The 15,582-nt window shown below is 50.0% G+C and overlaps 1 pseudogene; it reads right to left on the reverse strand.

Annotated features, from left to right (window-relative positions):
• Positions 1–992: 992 nt before the first annotated feature.
• Positions 993–5,505, reverse strand: LOC118968118 (integrin beta-3-like; annotated as a pseudogene).
• Between the last annotated feature and the right edge of the window lie 10,077 nt (positions 5,506–15,582).

Genomic DNA, 15,582 nt, shown 5'->3' on the forward strand with positions numbered 1-15,582 from the left:
TTACTCTATGAATGTCCAGGGGTAGGCTGAAAAGTTGTTCCCATTTGGTGGTGACCTCAGCCTTTGTACCCAAGGGTCCCAAGAAACTGAGATGTTTCTGTTAATACAGTGTAGAAATCCTGAACCTCTGCGGTTTATGAGAATGTGTTGTATTTCTTGAAACTACCGCTAAGGACTACCAGATCTTATGGGATTTGTTACTTTTTGTTAGGAAATAATGTGGGAAACAATGAGGGTCTTGCTTTTTCCTAATACCATGACAGTTAATGGTAATGCTTAAAGGGAAGAGATGAAAACCAATTAAGAATTTTTTGAGCAAAAGTTGTCCTGTACGTTCCAACTACCACCCACCACACTCCTCCTCCCCGTCCGCACCCCTCCGCATGGGAACGGGGAGAAGAGCAAAGGAGAGCATTCAGGAGAGGGAGAAAATAGGCGATAGTGGCTAAAAGGTACTCTGAAATGTTTGGGGATCACCAGAAAGTTGACAGGCTGAATTTAACGCCTTAGAAACAGTGGCAGGGTGGCATTCCCCCTTATCTGCCCTCTCACTTCAAATCCCTTCCCATCGTGAAAGTGAGTGTGTGAGCACAGTGGGCAGTAGGTGCTCATTGATGATCTGTCCCGGGGAGGGTGTCCTGGGTGAACTTCTCAGATGAGATGTAAGCCTTGGGGGTAGGCAAGAAGGAGGGACTGCACTGTCCAGTTTAGCCTTCTCTGAACTCGAGGATTCAGGATCTCACCCTAGGGGAGGGGCTTCTCCAGCAGGAGTCTGACTTACTGCTGTGGCCCTGTAACAGCTGGCTGTGCCCCCAGCTTTCCTCCAAGCGTTCCGGGGAAAGAGGAAAGCTGACCATTTGGCTGGCGCCGACTCCTCTCCCAAAAGGTTTGACGTATGAGAGGCAGAACCTGGAGAGTTCGGGATTCTAATCTGGGAGACCCTCTCCCCAATCCTGGACACCCAACTCTCCCCAGCTCACTTCTCTGCCCACTCACTTCTTAAAGGTGCAGGCGTCAGGGCAGGTGGGGCAATTCTCACAGGTGTCCCCGTAGGAGCCTGGCTGGGTGCAGACACAGCTGCCGCATTCACAGTTGCCGCGGCCGCTGCACAGCCAGCCGCCCATCTCTGGACATGCAGGTGTCCATGCGCGTGGTACAGTTGCAGTAGTAGCTGGTCCAGTCGGAATCACACAGGCAGTCCCCAGAGCCGCACTGGCCGTGGCCTGGAAGCACACAGCCCCAGGGGCAGACAGCTGGTGAGGGCTCCACCGCGAGGCAGCAGCTCAGCTGGCTTTCCAGCTTTACCTCTCAGCCCCCTCCTCCCACCACCACCCATCAGCCACCATCCAATGATGGCTGTGAGCATGATGAGCAGGAACTGGTCACCGCCTTCCATGCCAGCCTCCTATCCTCATGCTTCTATTCACGCTGTAACCACTGCCTCGCTACCCTTTTGTCCTATGACTACTACAAAACTGTTACGGGTAAGTAGGGGCTTCCTCTGGCCTCAACTTGAAGGTTCCTTCCTCTCTGTAACTTCTTCTGATCTCCCCAGGCCAAATCGACTGTCTGCCCCTGTGCTCTCCCAGCATGTTCAAATGTCTCTATTTCAACCCTCATGTTCAACCCATCTGCTTGCCTATCTAGTTTCTCTTTCTAGATTGTGAGCTTCTTAATGGGGGTATCACATATCATAATTAACTTTTCCATCACTAGTGATTAGCATAACATCTTAATGTTTGCTTATATCCATTCATTCAACAAATATTTATTGAGTTCACGCCACATAGTGGGCACTGGAGAACCAGCGGTGAACAAGACAGCAAGGTTCCTACTATGATGGAGCTTAAATCTCAGTTAAATTCCTGCAATACACACGTACATTCACCAGCGTGTGGCCTGTGTTGTATTATTATAGAATTACATAAAGCCACCAGCCCAGGTAGGAAAGACCGATTCACTTCACTTCATAAGTATAGGAACGGAAGAGCGAGACTTGGGTTGGGGGTTAGACTGTTTACAGTCTCAAGGCTATAAACCCCTATTATTCACTTAACAAGGCTTGAAAACATGGCTTCTAACTCCTCAGAAAGGTGACTCATTCTCCAGGATTCCGAATCAGGAAGAAGAGGATGAATAATAAGAATCGGATTGTTAATCAGAGGAAAGGCAGGGAGCAAGGGGAAATAACCCAAAGTCTGAAAACCATGCTACTGTGTGAGCAGACGGTCTTTAAGATGACAGACGAGAAGGAGGCAGGCACGTGACAAGGCTCAAACTACAGCGGGCGGGCACCCAGTGCTCCCCAGTGGCATCCGTGGGCCTGACCGGTGGCTCTTGGTCACGATGGGCCTGTACACCAGTGACCCCAGTACCATTCTCTAGTGACTGTGTGGTATTCAAGGCTCAGACACACCTTCTCTGGCTCGAGAGAAATGTCTATTTCCCAGGAAGAATAGGACACTTCACATCTGCCCCAGCTGCCAAGTGTATCTGAAGAGTAACATTACTAGGCTGGCAGAAAGTGGAGACAGGAAAGACAGCATTTTGAGGGTAAGCTCCCTAGAAGTACGGCTTGTGGCACGGGTTCTTGTTCAGGTAACTTACGGGGAAGTGGAAGGGCCTGGGGGAGGCAGGACAGGGCAGGGGGCAAACGCCGGCAGGAATGTAGTCTCAGCAGAGACTCCCTGTGGCCTGATTCCACGGTGGGCTCCAGGGCATGAATGGCACCGCAGAGCTAGCCCCACCCTGAGGCCTTGTGTAGGCCCTTGTCCAGAAGTCACTGACCAAAGTCTGAGGGCAGGACAGCTCCTGTGAGCTGAACATAATTCTCCAGAGAAGGGGCAGATGTAAGCCTTTATCAGCAGCCCTAACAGCAGCTGGGGGATGGTTATGCCGGCCAGCAGAGCGGGACCCCACGGTGTCCACTATCCCCAGCTTTTTGCCACAGCTCTCGGACAGGGAAAGGCCGGCACCACAGAGGCCTGATCTTCCTCAGAAACCCTTGTCCCATAGTGTTTCCTTTGTGAGGCCAACAAAGTGATCTTTGAGAAGACAGTCTGCCAGGCCAGCAGTCTGGCTGGGAGGACAGAGGCAGGCTAAGCTCTGGCAGGTCAGCCCTTAAGAGGAAGCCACAGTGTGGTAATGTCACAGGACTGGCACCCCTCCAGCAAAAGGCTGGCTGAGCCTGGGTTCATAGGAAAGTTAGGGGAGCGGCGTGAGACAGGAAGAGAAAGTGTAAGAAAGAGGAGGAGGCAGGGAAGAGGGCAGCAAGGGGCGGGCACGGGGGAGGAGGAGAGGAGAGAGAAGAATATGTATTTCAGGTCAGAGGGAATGCAGCCACTCTCTCCTGGGCTGATGCATCACTCTGCTCCTCTCCTGGGTGAGCCAGCCCTTCCTCTGACATCCCCCTCCTCATGAAGCCACCCCGGCCTCCCCCATCCATAGTTAGGTCTCTCTCCAGTGACTCCTATAACACGTCCTGGGGATGGATACCTTACTTCCGGGATGGATACCTTAATTCCATGTTGTGAATTATCCTCAGGTAAGTTGATGAAGGATAAAACTGTCTCGTTCATGCCTCTCTACATCACAACGCTATGACACAGAGCCTGGTGTGTCTTGTTCATGGATGTTGTAGGTGAAAGAATCCCTTGAAGACAGGGCACACTCTCTGATGGTGGAGGTGGGGATGCTGGCAATAAGGCACGCTCTGGCAGGGAGGGAGGAGGGGGAAGCCAGGGGCTAAGGAAATGGCCAATCATGGTGCTCCTGCCTCCCGAGCGCCAGGTGGTAGCAAAGACCAGACCACAGACCAGCAGCTCTGGAGAGAAACAACGGCCAGCTGGGCTGCAGGCTCTGAGAGGTTGGGGATCCCACATGACCCCAGTTCACCCACATGGACCCCATGCCTGGCACAGAGCAGGTCTTCAGTGGGTGTGTGTCCCTGAGAACCTGTCACTGGAGAACATATAAATGATGGCACCACACGATCCAGACCTGAGGGCTGTGGGCACCCAACATCCTGGCAGGAAGTGGTGGGGGCAGCCTGAGAGGCCACAGTGGCTGCGTGTTCCCCGTGTTCGACTTTCCTAGCTGGGGAAGTGGTGTTTGGGGCAATGAAAAACCTACTTGAAATTTTAGTGGGTCTCAAGATTTTGCTGAATTTTGTAATGAGAAAGACCAACTCAGTATCTTGGCAGGTAGAAGGGCTCAAAATCCTAACCCCCAGTCTGTAGGCTGGGACTCTGTGGCCATGCTCTCTGTAAATCTGTGCTGCCCAACGTGGCGGTCACAGGCACACATGCCTCCTGAGCAACAGAGAAAGCACATTTTTTATTTTAAATGTAATTTAATTTAAAAGTATTTAAATATTAATTGAATTTAATTAACCTAAATTTAAATAGCCACAGGTGTGGTGGCAACCATATTGGTCAGCTCAGATCTAGAATCCAAAAATAGTGTACCAACAGTGATAACAAAATAATGCCAACGTCTAATAACAGCTTACTATTTTCCAGGCATTGTTCCAAGTATATTAGTTCATTAAATGCGCTCCAATGTCTTGCATATGTGCTATATTTTCCAAGTCTTTTGTGATAAAAGATAAGTTCAAGTACTTATTACTAATTTTATTATATATTCTGAAATCATTTTCCAAAAATGCATTTCCAAATCTGTAACTACTAAAAATTTAATTACCATCAGTGAGTGACTTTTTTTTTTACCTTAGAAAGGGGTTGGTCCATATCCTCAAAAATCATAGGAACCAGTAACTTAAAATATTACAGGAGGTCAGGTGAAAGAAAAGAAAATGACTGTCTTCACATTCAAGTTTCCCTGCTCCCTCCTACACTATTCTAGGAGAGAAGCCCCTGTGAGCAGAAGCTCATTTCTGCTTCCTTGTACCCCACAAGCAAGAACACAAGCAGCCAAGAGGAATTAAACAGACCCTTGCTTCTCTTTTCTGCCGTTGGAGCAGATCGCCATCTACTCAGCTCCGCCCTCTGGGCCCTCTGCTGTCCACCTCAAGCCCTGGCCTGTTTCCAGGGGTCAATGATGCGTGAGTGTGTAGTTGGGGATGGGGCAGAAGGGGTGTGCAGTTCACTCACCCGGGCACATCTCCCCCTTGCATCTGACACAGGAGAAGTCGTCACACTCATAGTACTTGCCCGTGATCTTGCCAAAGTCACTGGTGTGGCAGACACACTGGCTACAGAGGCACTCGCCCCCCTGGCTGCAGATGGGCTGGCCCTCCCGGGGGCTGCACTCGTCCTGCTGGGAGGGGCGGTAGTCCTCCTCCGAGCACTCACACTGGGACCCTAACCAGCTGGGTGTGCAGTGGCACACCCCACACTCAAACGTCCCGTTGCCGTTGTTGCAGCGGTGGCTGTAAGGCTGGGCCTGGGCCTGGCAGGCACAGTCGCAGTTGAACGTGACCTGGACGGTAAGGCTGTCTTTGAAGCCCACGGCTTGATGGTGAAGGACTTCTCCTTCTCCTGGGGTCAGTTACACACCTTGGCCTCAATGCTGAAGCTCACCTGAATGGAAGGTAAGATCACAGTCAGACACAGGTGGACTCTACTACTCTCTAGCCCTGGGTTAAGAAGCCGTTTCCTTCCCTGCCCATGAGTACCCACACTGGACGTCTCATCCTCAGCCGTCCCATTACCAAGGCCTGCAAAGTGAAAATAAGAGCCAGGGCTGGTTGTGCCGTTGTACCTGGCCGGGTGCAGAGACATGATTTACAGTCATGACACAGGTCGTTGCTTATGTGGGTGTGCGGAAGTTGGGGTTCCTATGGTCAGGATCCTCACTGAACTTAAACCAGTTGATGATGTAACTGGCCTGTGGCCAGGCTGCTGCTTCCACACCCATAGGCAATGAACTATTATTGCGCTATAGAGAGCTCGGCCCAGTGCTCTGGGGGGAGGCAGAGATGCTAGTCCTCTACCTGCCGGACTTGGATGGAGAAATTCTTCAAATCATCTGGAAGGCGGAAGGATGTTAGTTTTTCTCCTCTTCTCCCTCTAAAACTTCGTAAGTGGATTTGGGTGCAGCTGGGATTAAGCAACTTCTTGGTCAAACCAACTTTGAAAGCCCAGCTCCCTTCTCCACTCCCCTTACAATTCTATCCCTCTTCCAGTCTCTGGACCGTCCTATTTCTAACCTCTTCTTTTCCATTCTAAAATCCTCCACCCTCTCTAAATGTCCATCTGTCTAACCCTCTGAGTACCAGGGTCTACCACCCTGAGTCACAGAGGTTTGGGCAGGCACTACATTTCAGCTCCTGTGAAAGGCAGGAACTGTGTCCACCCTTCTCTGAATCCCTAGCTCCTAACACACACCTTGCATGTAGAAGGAAATTCCTTAAATTCTGGATTTAATTGGAAAGCCAAAATTAATGCTTCGAAAAGCCTGTTTCTTAGCCTAATACTTCCTCTTTCTGAAGGTCTCTGCCCCCATGCCACTGCCCTAATCTCACATGGAAAGGGGGCTTACAAATTGCTTTCTCATCTTATATCTCATTTGAGTCTCAACAAAAAGCTGTGAGCTAGGTAAAACAGGCGTTAGGAGGTAGGGGGGCAGGGGGCGGAGAAGAAACAAACATTTTTGAGTACCTCCTCTGGTCGAAAGTTTAAGTAGCTTGCCCAAGGTCAAATAGCTAACACGGGAGAGTCAAGATTTAAACTCAGGTCTTCTGACTTCAAGTCCCAACACCTTCCATTTTCTCCCATTCTCCTGCCCACACCTCCCCCAACAACCTTCTCCCACCCCTTTCCATTGGGAGCTACTTCCCCCAAGGCTTCCTGCTTAGACCCCCACCTTGTGCCCTGTGCCCATCTGTCTGAGGCCTCTCCCTGTGACGAACACCATCCTCTGGGGACTGACTTGAGTAATCTGGGAGCTGTCTCCAGAGCCCTTGTCGCTGAGGGGCCTGGCCTCCAGGATGCTGGCCTCACTGATGGGGAACTCAATGGACTCCAGGGGACAGTTATCCTTCAGCAAACTCCCCTTCAGGTCACAGTGGGGCGAGCCCACAGGCAGGGCCTGTAAGACAGGAGCCCAAGGGGAAGCCCTGTGATTGGAGGGGCTGCGGTGGTTCTCTGCCTCCTGCAGGCTCTGCCACCTACTGGGGGCCTGGAGCTTGTCCAGTGCTTCGGAGCTAAACCAGCACCAATGAACTCATGTTGGCCCTCCTAAAATAACCCCTAGGCCCTTTGTACAGAAGGGGGAAACTGAGGCATCGGAAGGGTTGGGTGAGTGCCTGCTCACATTGGTAGCTAGGAAGAGGGTCAGTACAGTAAGATACCTGTTAAACCAGCGTTCTTCACACTGTGAAATGCAACACACTAGTGAATCCCAAAATCAATGATGTGGGTCTCAACCATCAATTTATTAAATGAAATGCAATAGAATAGAATAGAAAATATCAATGTATATAATAGTAGATAATAGTAGAGGTAAATGTTTTGTGAAACTGTTTACAGATTTCAGATAGTATGTACAATGTATTTCTTTCTGCAGGTCAGGATCAAAACAGTTTGCAAGCCACTGTGTTAAGACCCTGGTTAGTGTGTGAGACCCATGATGGCAGGGACTGTTCCCTCCCTACCTGCAGTACCCACCAGGACTTCCCACACAGGTGATGGGGGAAGTAGGCTGGAGAGGCAGCCGAGAGAAGGGGCTGAGGGTACAGGAGCACATTGGCCGAGATGACTCTCAGCATCGTCTCTGACTAGCTCGTTACTATGGTGAGTCATCCAAACGCTCCCCACCTGCTTCCTCACCTATAACGTGAAGATAATAACAGCCCCACCCTCAGGGATGTTACCTAGGACTAAATGAGACAATGCATGTCAAACACATAGCACGTGCCTGCCACAGGGTAAGTGCTCAGTAAATGTCAGCAATTATTATGGGATGCTCTAGAAATCATTCCTAGATAAATAAATTATGAATAACAAGCTTGGGCTAATCCCATGATGCCAGGCCACTGACCAGAGCCTGTCCTGTCACTTTAAGTTTCCTCCTCACCCGGGACAAAGGGCAAATTCAGCACTCTTCCCAAAACCTTGGCATGTATCCCACTGTCCTCTGGTGCTCTGTGTGTGTTCATACCTAGGTACTCAGTGGGGGACATGATGTTGTGGATAAAATGAGAGTTCCTGTGGCCAGGATTCTCACCTGGCTGTTGTTGACTAGCTCACTGCACACCTGTGGGCAATACATGGCTGTTGACTCTATATAAAGAGCTCTGCCCAGTGCTCTGGGGATGACATGGTGGCAGGGCTGCAAAGCTGCAGGAGAGCAGAGCAAAGGCTGGAGTGGTGGCAGCGCCGAGAACAGCGGCCCAGAGGACGGCTGTGCAGGACAACTGTGCAGAGAGGCCTGGAGGACAGCTGTGCAGGGCAGAGGGGCCCAGAGGCAGAGACCAGCTTGCTGCATGCAGACTTGCTCTGAGTGAACGGGATTTTAGCGATTGACCTGCCACCTGGAAATAAAGTTGGGTATAACCCTTTCATCCCAAGAATGTTTTGCTGTCATTTTCTTTGGTCACACTGAATCCATAGCAAACTTGCCCAGGACTGAAACCCATTGGCAAGACAGATGTACTGGAAAGAACACTGGAAATCAGGAAACAGGTTCAATTCTAGGTCAGCCACCAACTAGCCATGTGACCTCTGATGAGTCATTTCACTCCTTTGGGCCTCAGTTTCCTCACCTGCCCAGTAAGGGGGTTAGATGACATGGTGCTTTCAGTCCCTTCCTGCTCTGACATGCGGCAAATTTACCCAGTGTTGTGTGGGCACAAGCCCATGAGGCTCTGTGCCAGGCTGCAGGGACTGGCTGGAAAGCTGGAAAACCCCTCCCTGGACCTACTTTATAATATCCAGGCTTTCAAGCCCTCAGTCCCCCACATCCCTGCCCACTCCGTCTCACAACCACTTCCAGAAGTCAGCGGAAAAACCCATACCAAGATCCCGGAACAACTAGTGCGAACCTTTATTGAGCACTGACAGCATGTCCGCACTGTGACAAAACACTTCACACGGATCATTGTAATCCTCCTGACACGGCTCTATAACGCTGGAACTACTACTGCTTTGTCAGTGAGGAACCTGAAGCTTGGAGGCCTCACAAATAAGGAACCCAGTCTGAAGGGTAAGAAATCAAAGGCTTGGAGAATTGAAGCAACTCGCCCCGAGTTACAGTGCTAGGAAGTGACCGAAGTGAGATGCTAACTAGATTGTCTGACTAATTATCCTCCTAAGATGATAAGGTTATTACCTTCTGTATAGTGAGACCCAAAGTGGGAACCAAGTGTGTAGAAGCGATGGTCCCAGGAGGTGCCACAGCTGAAAACGCCCCTGCAGGGAACAGTAGGCGAGATGGGGAGGCGTGGGGAGGGGGGAGAACACTGCGCCTCCCCGGCTCCCTCAGGTGCCTGGTCGCCATAGCTCCAGGAGAAGGGCTGGGCCACAAGGGACCATGGATACTCAAAGGATCCGAACTCTGTAGTCTGAATGAGGCTCCTGGTGCTCGAAGCCTCTGCCCCTCTCCCGCCTAGCCCTCCTCTGAGAGGGGGAAGGGCTTCCCCACATGGACGAGAACATGAGCAGTGTTATGGACTGAATGTATCCCCCCAGAATTCATGTTAAACCCTACCCAGCAAAGTGGTGGTCTCAAGAGGCGGGGCCTAGGAGGTGATTAGGTCATGGGGTGGAGCCCTCCTGAATGGGATTCGTGCCCTAATAAAAGAGACCCCAGAGAGCTCCCTGGCCCTTCTGCCATGTGAGGCCACAATGAGAAGATGGCCATCTACGACAGAATTTGCTGGTACCTTGATCTTGGACTTCCCAGCCTCCAGAACTATGAGAAATAATCGTTAGTTGTCAAGCCATCCAGTCTACGGTGCTTTTGTTATAGCAGCCTGAATGGATGTGACAAACAGCATGAGGACCACTTGGCCCAGGCGGAAAGTAGAAAGCTTCTAGAAGCCAGCAGCCTCCTTCTTTGTCTCTCAGCTTCACAGGTATGAAGTAGATAAATGGCATCAGCAATGGGACACAGTGCACAAGACTTAATCTTCCTGGCTCAACAGATTCCAACAGGGACACAGTAAATCCTCCAAGTCCGAGAGAGCGAATCCCCTCCCATGCCCAGCTCTGGCTGAGGACAGAAGTGCTGTGGGCCCTTGGCTGTTTTGTGCCCAAACTCCTCATGCTGCCTCTGCCCACCTCGCCACCTTTCCGCGAGGAAGCAGTTTCTTTCTTGCTCAGAACACTCCCTACCTTCTCTCTGACTCCAGCTGCCCACAAAGCCCCAAGGAGAAGGCCTTTCAAAAAAGGCAATGACTGGATAGAGCAAGCCGCGGCGCAGCGCGGAGGAGCTGATCTCTCTTCCAGGACCGAGCCGCGTGCTGATGGAGAGAAGCAGGGGGTACCGTGAGACTGAGTGAGAACAGCAAGCTGTCGTGCATATTCAAGCTGCATCAGCGAAAGGAGAGGATGTTTTGGCTGGGGCTTTCCTGACCCCCATTTTCTAACATGATAGTGCTTATTAGAAGAAGGTTTGAAGTGCTAAGCCTTGATGACAGTCCTTATGGTTTGTATGAATTTCCTAAAAATATAAACACTTAAGAAACAACCATCTCCCTCCCTCCTTTTGTGGTCACTGACGTCAGAGGTCAGGAACACAACAGGCCTGCTGCTCAGCCCTGCGCTCCCTGAGAGCCCCGTGGCCCAGCAGGATACCATGGCAATAACCTCACACACTTGGGCAACAGTGCCCTATGTTAATAGCCCAGGCTGAGAAGGTAGAAGGAATGTCTGCAGGTTGCTCACAGAGAAAACTGGAAGGAGGGAGGAGGAATATTAAAGTTTCAGTTTCCGGTGAAACGGGATGTTACACAGAAAGGGCAAAAATAACCAAGACCTGGGGGAAGATTCTGAGCACAGAGGTGGGAGGTTCCAGCTCACGTGCTGTGTGAGCTGAATTCTCTCCCTCCCCTGGGACAGTGACACATGCTATTAGTCCCATCCTCCATTAATCCCATTTTGGAAGTTGGGAAAGTACAGCAAGAATAACTGTTATTATCTTACCTAACTCACACAGTTGGTCAGGGGATAAAATAAGACCATGAACATGAAATGCTTTCAAAATATAAAAATCTCAATGTAAGTCAAATATATTCAAATCTTTTTGATATGCTATAAATAAATAAATGCAAATAGAAAGTGACTCTCTCCTACTATTACCATTATAACAACTACTATTATTTTATACTCTTTCCTTAAAGGACAGGGGACAATATGCCCTGGTATTTCATTTTCCCCAGAGAGCTACCAAATGCCTCCAATCCAAATAAATTAATGTTGTTCTCTTGATTGGCATCCAGTGAGAACAAGAATTCACTTGGACATACAGAGACAGAAGTGTGGAGGGGACAGAAAGGAGAGGAAAGGGAAAGCATTTTAATTTGTGGTTCTTGGTATTCATATCCATTGTTTACAGGGGGTGGAACACTTAATATACGTTTTTTTACAATAACAAGTTGGAGCAAAACGCTCAAAATGAATATTCATCCTCCATATTTAAAAAGAAAAGAAAAGAAAAGGCAGCAGAGAGGTAAGAATAAAATTATGTTAGAGACTAAATAGGAATTAACTAGTGGTCTGAAGTCAACAGAAATGAATTGATAAAGATGTGAGGTGTGTGTGTGTGTGTGTGTGTGTGTGAGTGTGTGTGTAAACGGAATATTACTCAGCCATAAAAAAGAATGAAAGAAGTCATAAAAAATACTGTATGATTTCACTTATATGTGGAAACTTAAAAAAGGAACAGAAATAGACTCATAAATACAGAAAACAAACTGGTGGTTGCCATGGGGAGTAAGTGGGGGGTACAGGCAAAATGGTGAAGGGGGTAAAGTGGTACAAATCTCCAATTATAAAATAAATAAATAAATCACAGAGATGAAAAATACAGCATAGGGAGCATAGTCAATAATTTTGTATTAACTTTGTATGGTGACAGATGATAACTACACTTACAGTGGGGAGCATTTCATAATGTATATAATGTATATAATGTATATAATTGTTGAGTCACTATGTTGTATACCTGAAACCAATATAATATTGTATATCATCTATACTTCAACTAAAAAAGTATATATATATATATATACAGTGGCCCCAAATTCCCCTGCAGACCCCACACACATTCTTCTTTCATCCTTGGATGTCAGGCTGAGTATGAGATACTATACCTTCTGATGTATTAAAGAATTCCTAGTATTTCCCTCTACCTTAGGGTTGCCAAATTCAGCAAATATTTAGGACATACTTATACTAAAAATTAATTGCTATGAATTCAAATTTAACTGGGTGTCCTGTATTTTATTTGGCTACATTAACTCCACCTCTAGCCACCATGACCCCAACGATCAGCCCCTTTGATTAACAGTATTTGCCAAACATGCTATCATAACAACCCATTCTGATGCAGTAGGTCCAGGGTCCATCCCGAGAACTTTTATATTTAATAAGCACCCCAAAGGATTCTCACCAGGCAAGTCTGGGAGATTCTAGAGCCCAGCATATCACCACTGAGGCCAAGACCACAAGTTGAATTTCTGTGTGAGGCTGTCCTCTTTGCTAGATTCACAGTCCAGAGACAGCACAGCACCCGTATCAGTATCCAACCCCCCAAGAACACACCCTTTGCTGATGGAACAAAACTCTGCACTCATCCATGCGGGCTATGTTTTCCTATTACCAGGCCAAGTGCTGGCTATCCACACCCAGGACTGCTGTCCTCTAGCCCCAAAAGAAAGCTGAGCCCAATCAGTTGTTTTTCCAGGCACTGCCACCCCTGCCTGCAACAGTCAAGGACGCGGAGGCAGACGGCTCTCCAGGATCAAGTATTCCACCAATCACATACAAAAAGTCCCAGACGATTCATTTCTCGCTTTTTAAGTCAACTGCCAAAACACTTTCAGCAGCTAAACTCGACCTGTGCAGGGGAAGCCCTCAGAGAAAAAAGTAGCAGTAGTGTTCAGGCTGTAGCCGGAGATTCCTACGTCCCCATTGCTCCCCGTTGCTCCCCGTTGACACCTTTTGCCCCACACTGGGCTCCTCCGAGGCGCCTCCTCTCCTCCCTCTCGCTCAGAGATAGTTGCCTTTCACTAAATCCTCGGCCTCCCCTACTTCCCTGTTTATACTCCATTCTCCCAGAGAGCATCTTCTTGGACCTGCTACCTCCCCTCTCACTGGTTTCCTTTGAGCCTAAATGCATGCATTTCCCGTCTGACTCCACCGCCTGCTCCTAGGTTGGTCCCACCTTAGGCTTTGCCCCTCCCCTGCCCAACCCTGGTCTGCCCCAGGGGACAAAATTCACCCCAGTCGTGCATAAATATTCTACAATTGCATCTCTAAAATACAGTCATGGACCTAAGAGCCTTATCTGGTCAGGCCTCAGCAGACCTCAGCTACATGGCTTGTCTCTGCACAGAGGGAGACGTGTGACAGACACTCCAAGAAGGTGTTTTCTTCACCCCCCATCCCCTCCACCCCCAGACTCCTCTGGGCCACAGGTGCCTGCCTGCATTTTTCTCTTGCTTTAGGTTGAAAAGAACGGAGGAGGAGAGGGAGGGTCCTGTGAGTGGCACCAGGCTTTCCCCCTGGCTTCCGTTCTGCCCCAGCCAGCTTCAGACCTGCCAACCCAATGAGGCCCCCTCTCCATGGCTCTCCCGTCTTCAAAACTCAGTTTCAGAATTGCAGCTCCCTTATAAGAGAAGCTTAATAATATTATGATAGCAACCCGGGAAGGAGGATATGGCAAAGGAGAAGGGGAGGAGACCACATCACACTTGAGCAGCCAGCTCAGCCCAGAGGGTGGAGAACCTGTGGGGTGGAGGGGCGGGGGCGGGGCGGGGCCCCCCGCCTTCCCCCCCACCCCCCTGCCTCCCCGCACCCCCGCCTCCCCTCTCCTAGCCCCGGGGAGTGTTTCATTGGCTAATGAGGTCAGTGTGGCTCAGATGTTGGGCAGTTCCCGTGTTTAACTGCACAGAGGCCGAAGCTGAGTGTTGGGCTGGTCCCTGCAGTCCTGGCAGTTCTCCTGTCTAGGGATAAACACAGCCTCGCAGCTCCCACACATACACACGCCCCTCTCGCAAGGCTGCCAGGGAGGTTGTCTTTTTAGGAAACTCAGCAGATCAGGAAGTGACATTGAGAATGAGGGACTGGGTTAGACCTATTATACAACTGCAGAGGACAAGGACATGCTGTCGTGACAGAGGGGGCGCTTCAGGCGGCTGAGATGCGGCCAGGCCAGGAGTTCAGGGGAGCACCTGCTGGAGGCCCGGCGAATGACTCAGCCGCGGCCTCTGCAGTCACTGCAAGCTTCCAGCCACAGTCACCTCCTCCTGCCACCCAAGTCTTGCCAGCTCCAAATTCCCATCCCAGCCACAAACACAGCCACCCTCTCAGACACACTCACTCCCCAGGGCCCCAGACACAACAAACCCTTGCCTAAACACAGCTCACCCTTTCCTGTCGGCTCTCCCATCCTCACCAGATCGGCTCAGCAGCTTCCCTCACGGACACCTAGGAGAGGGAAGGAAGGAGGGAAAGGAGAGAGAGGAGAGGAGAAGGTAAGGCCGTAGGGCCCGATCACCAGAGGAAAGGAAGGAGAAGATGCTCTGACTACACATCCCCCACTCAAGCGCAAGATTCCTGTTTTATTTGTCTTTGAAAACTTCTCGGATGTTTGTAAGCCAGCTTCCCCTCCGTACCTATGACCCTCTCCTGCTTTTCCTGCCTCTGTTTTGAAGCTATGAGTCTCTGTTTGTTCCACCCCAACAAACCAACAAAAAGCAGGCAAAGTGTGGTAAAGGGTGGCAATGGCTACAGGGAAACCAGGAGGCCAAACTGGCTAGAGCCAGGGCCACACGGTACACTGACAGCATTCCCAGCAACAGTCTCAAGACAGCTCACCTTGGCAGCCGTCAGTGAGAAGGCTTCACCCCAAGGGGCTTGTGCACTTAGGAGGGAGGAGGCATCCTTATGGTCCGTTCCTGCAGAAGGGCAGCCAAGTCTGGGAAAGAAGCACGGTCAGATGTCTGTTCCTACCTCATCTGAGCACCAGGCACACACAGGACTCACAGCCAGACACTGGGGCACAGATGTTGGGCCCTGGAACAGAGACAAAGGTATTAGCACCAGATTTGGCCTGACAAGGCCGCTGCCTGCCCCATCATTCCTAACATTCTCAAATGCCCATGTGTATCACTCTCAGGTGTACACAAACACACCCTAAACATAACACAGACATTTACCAAACCTGGACTGTCTGGGGGAGGCAGGAGAATGAGGACGGCTGGGAGAATGCAGGGAAGGTGCCTGCACAGCAGCGTGCGCTGGCCTGCCAGGAGAAAACAGATCGGAAATCTTCTCAAGCTTCCCAGTACATATCTCTTGGGCTCCAGGGCTCCAGGGAAAACCCAGAACCGTTAGCAAAGGCTGGTTGATAGAAGATGGAAAATCATGGTATTGGAAATGGAAGGCCTGTATTTGA

This window comes from Manis javanica, chromosome 4, assembly GCF_040802235.1.
Source record: "Manis javanica isolate MJ-LG chromosome 4, MJ_LKY, whole genome shotgun sequence".
Lineage (NCBI taxonomy): Eukaryota > Metazoa > Chordata > Mammalia > Pholidota > Manidae > Manis > Manis javanica.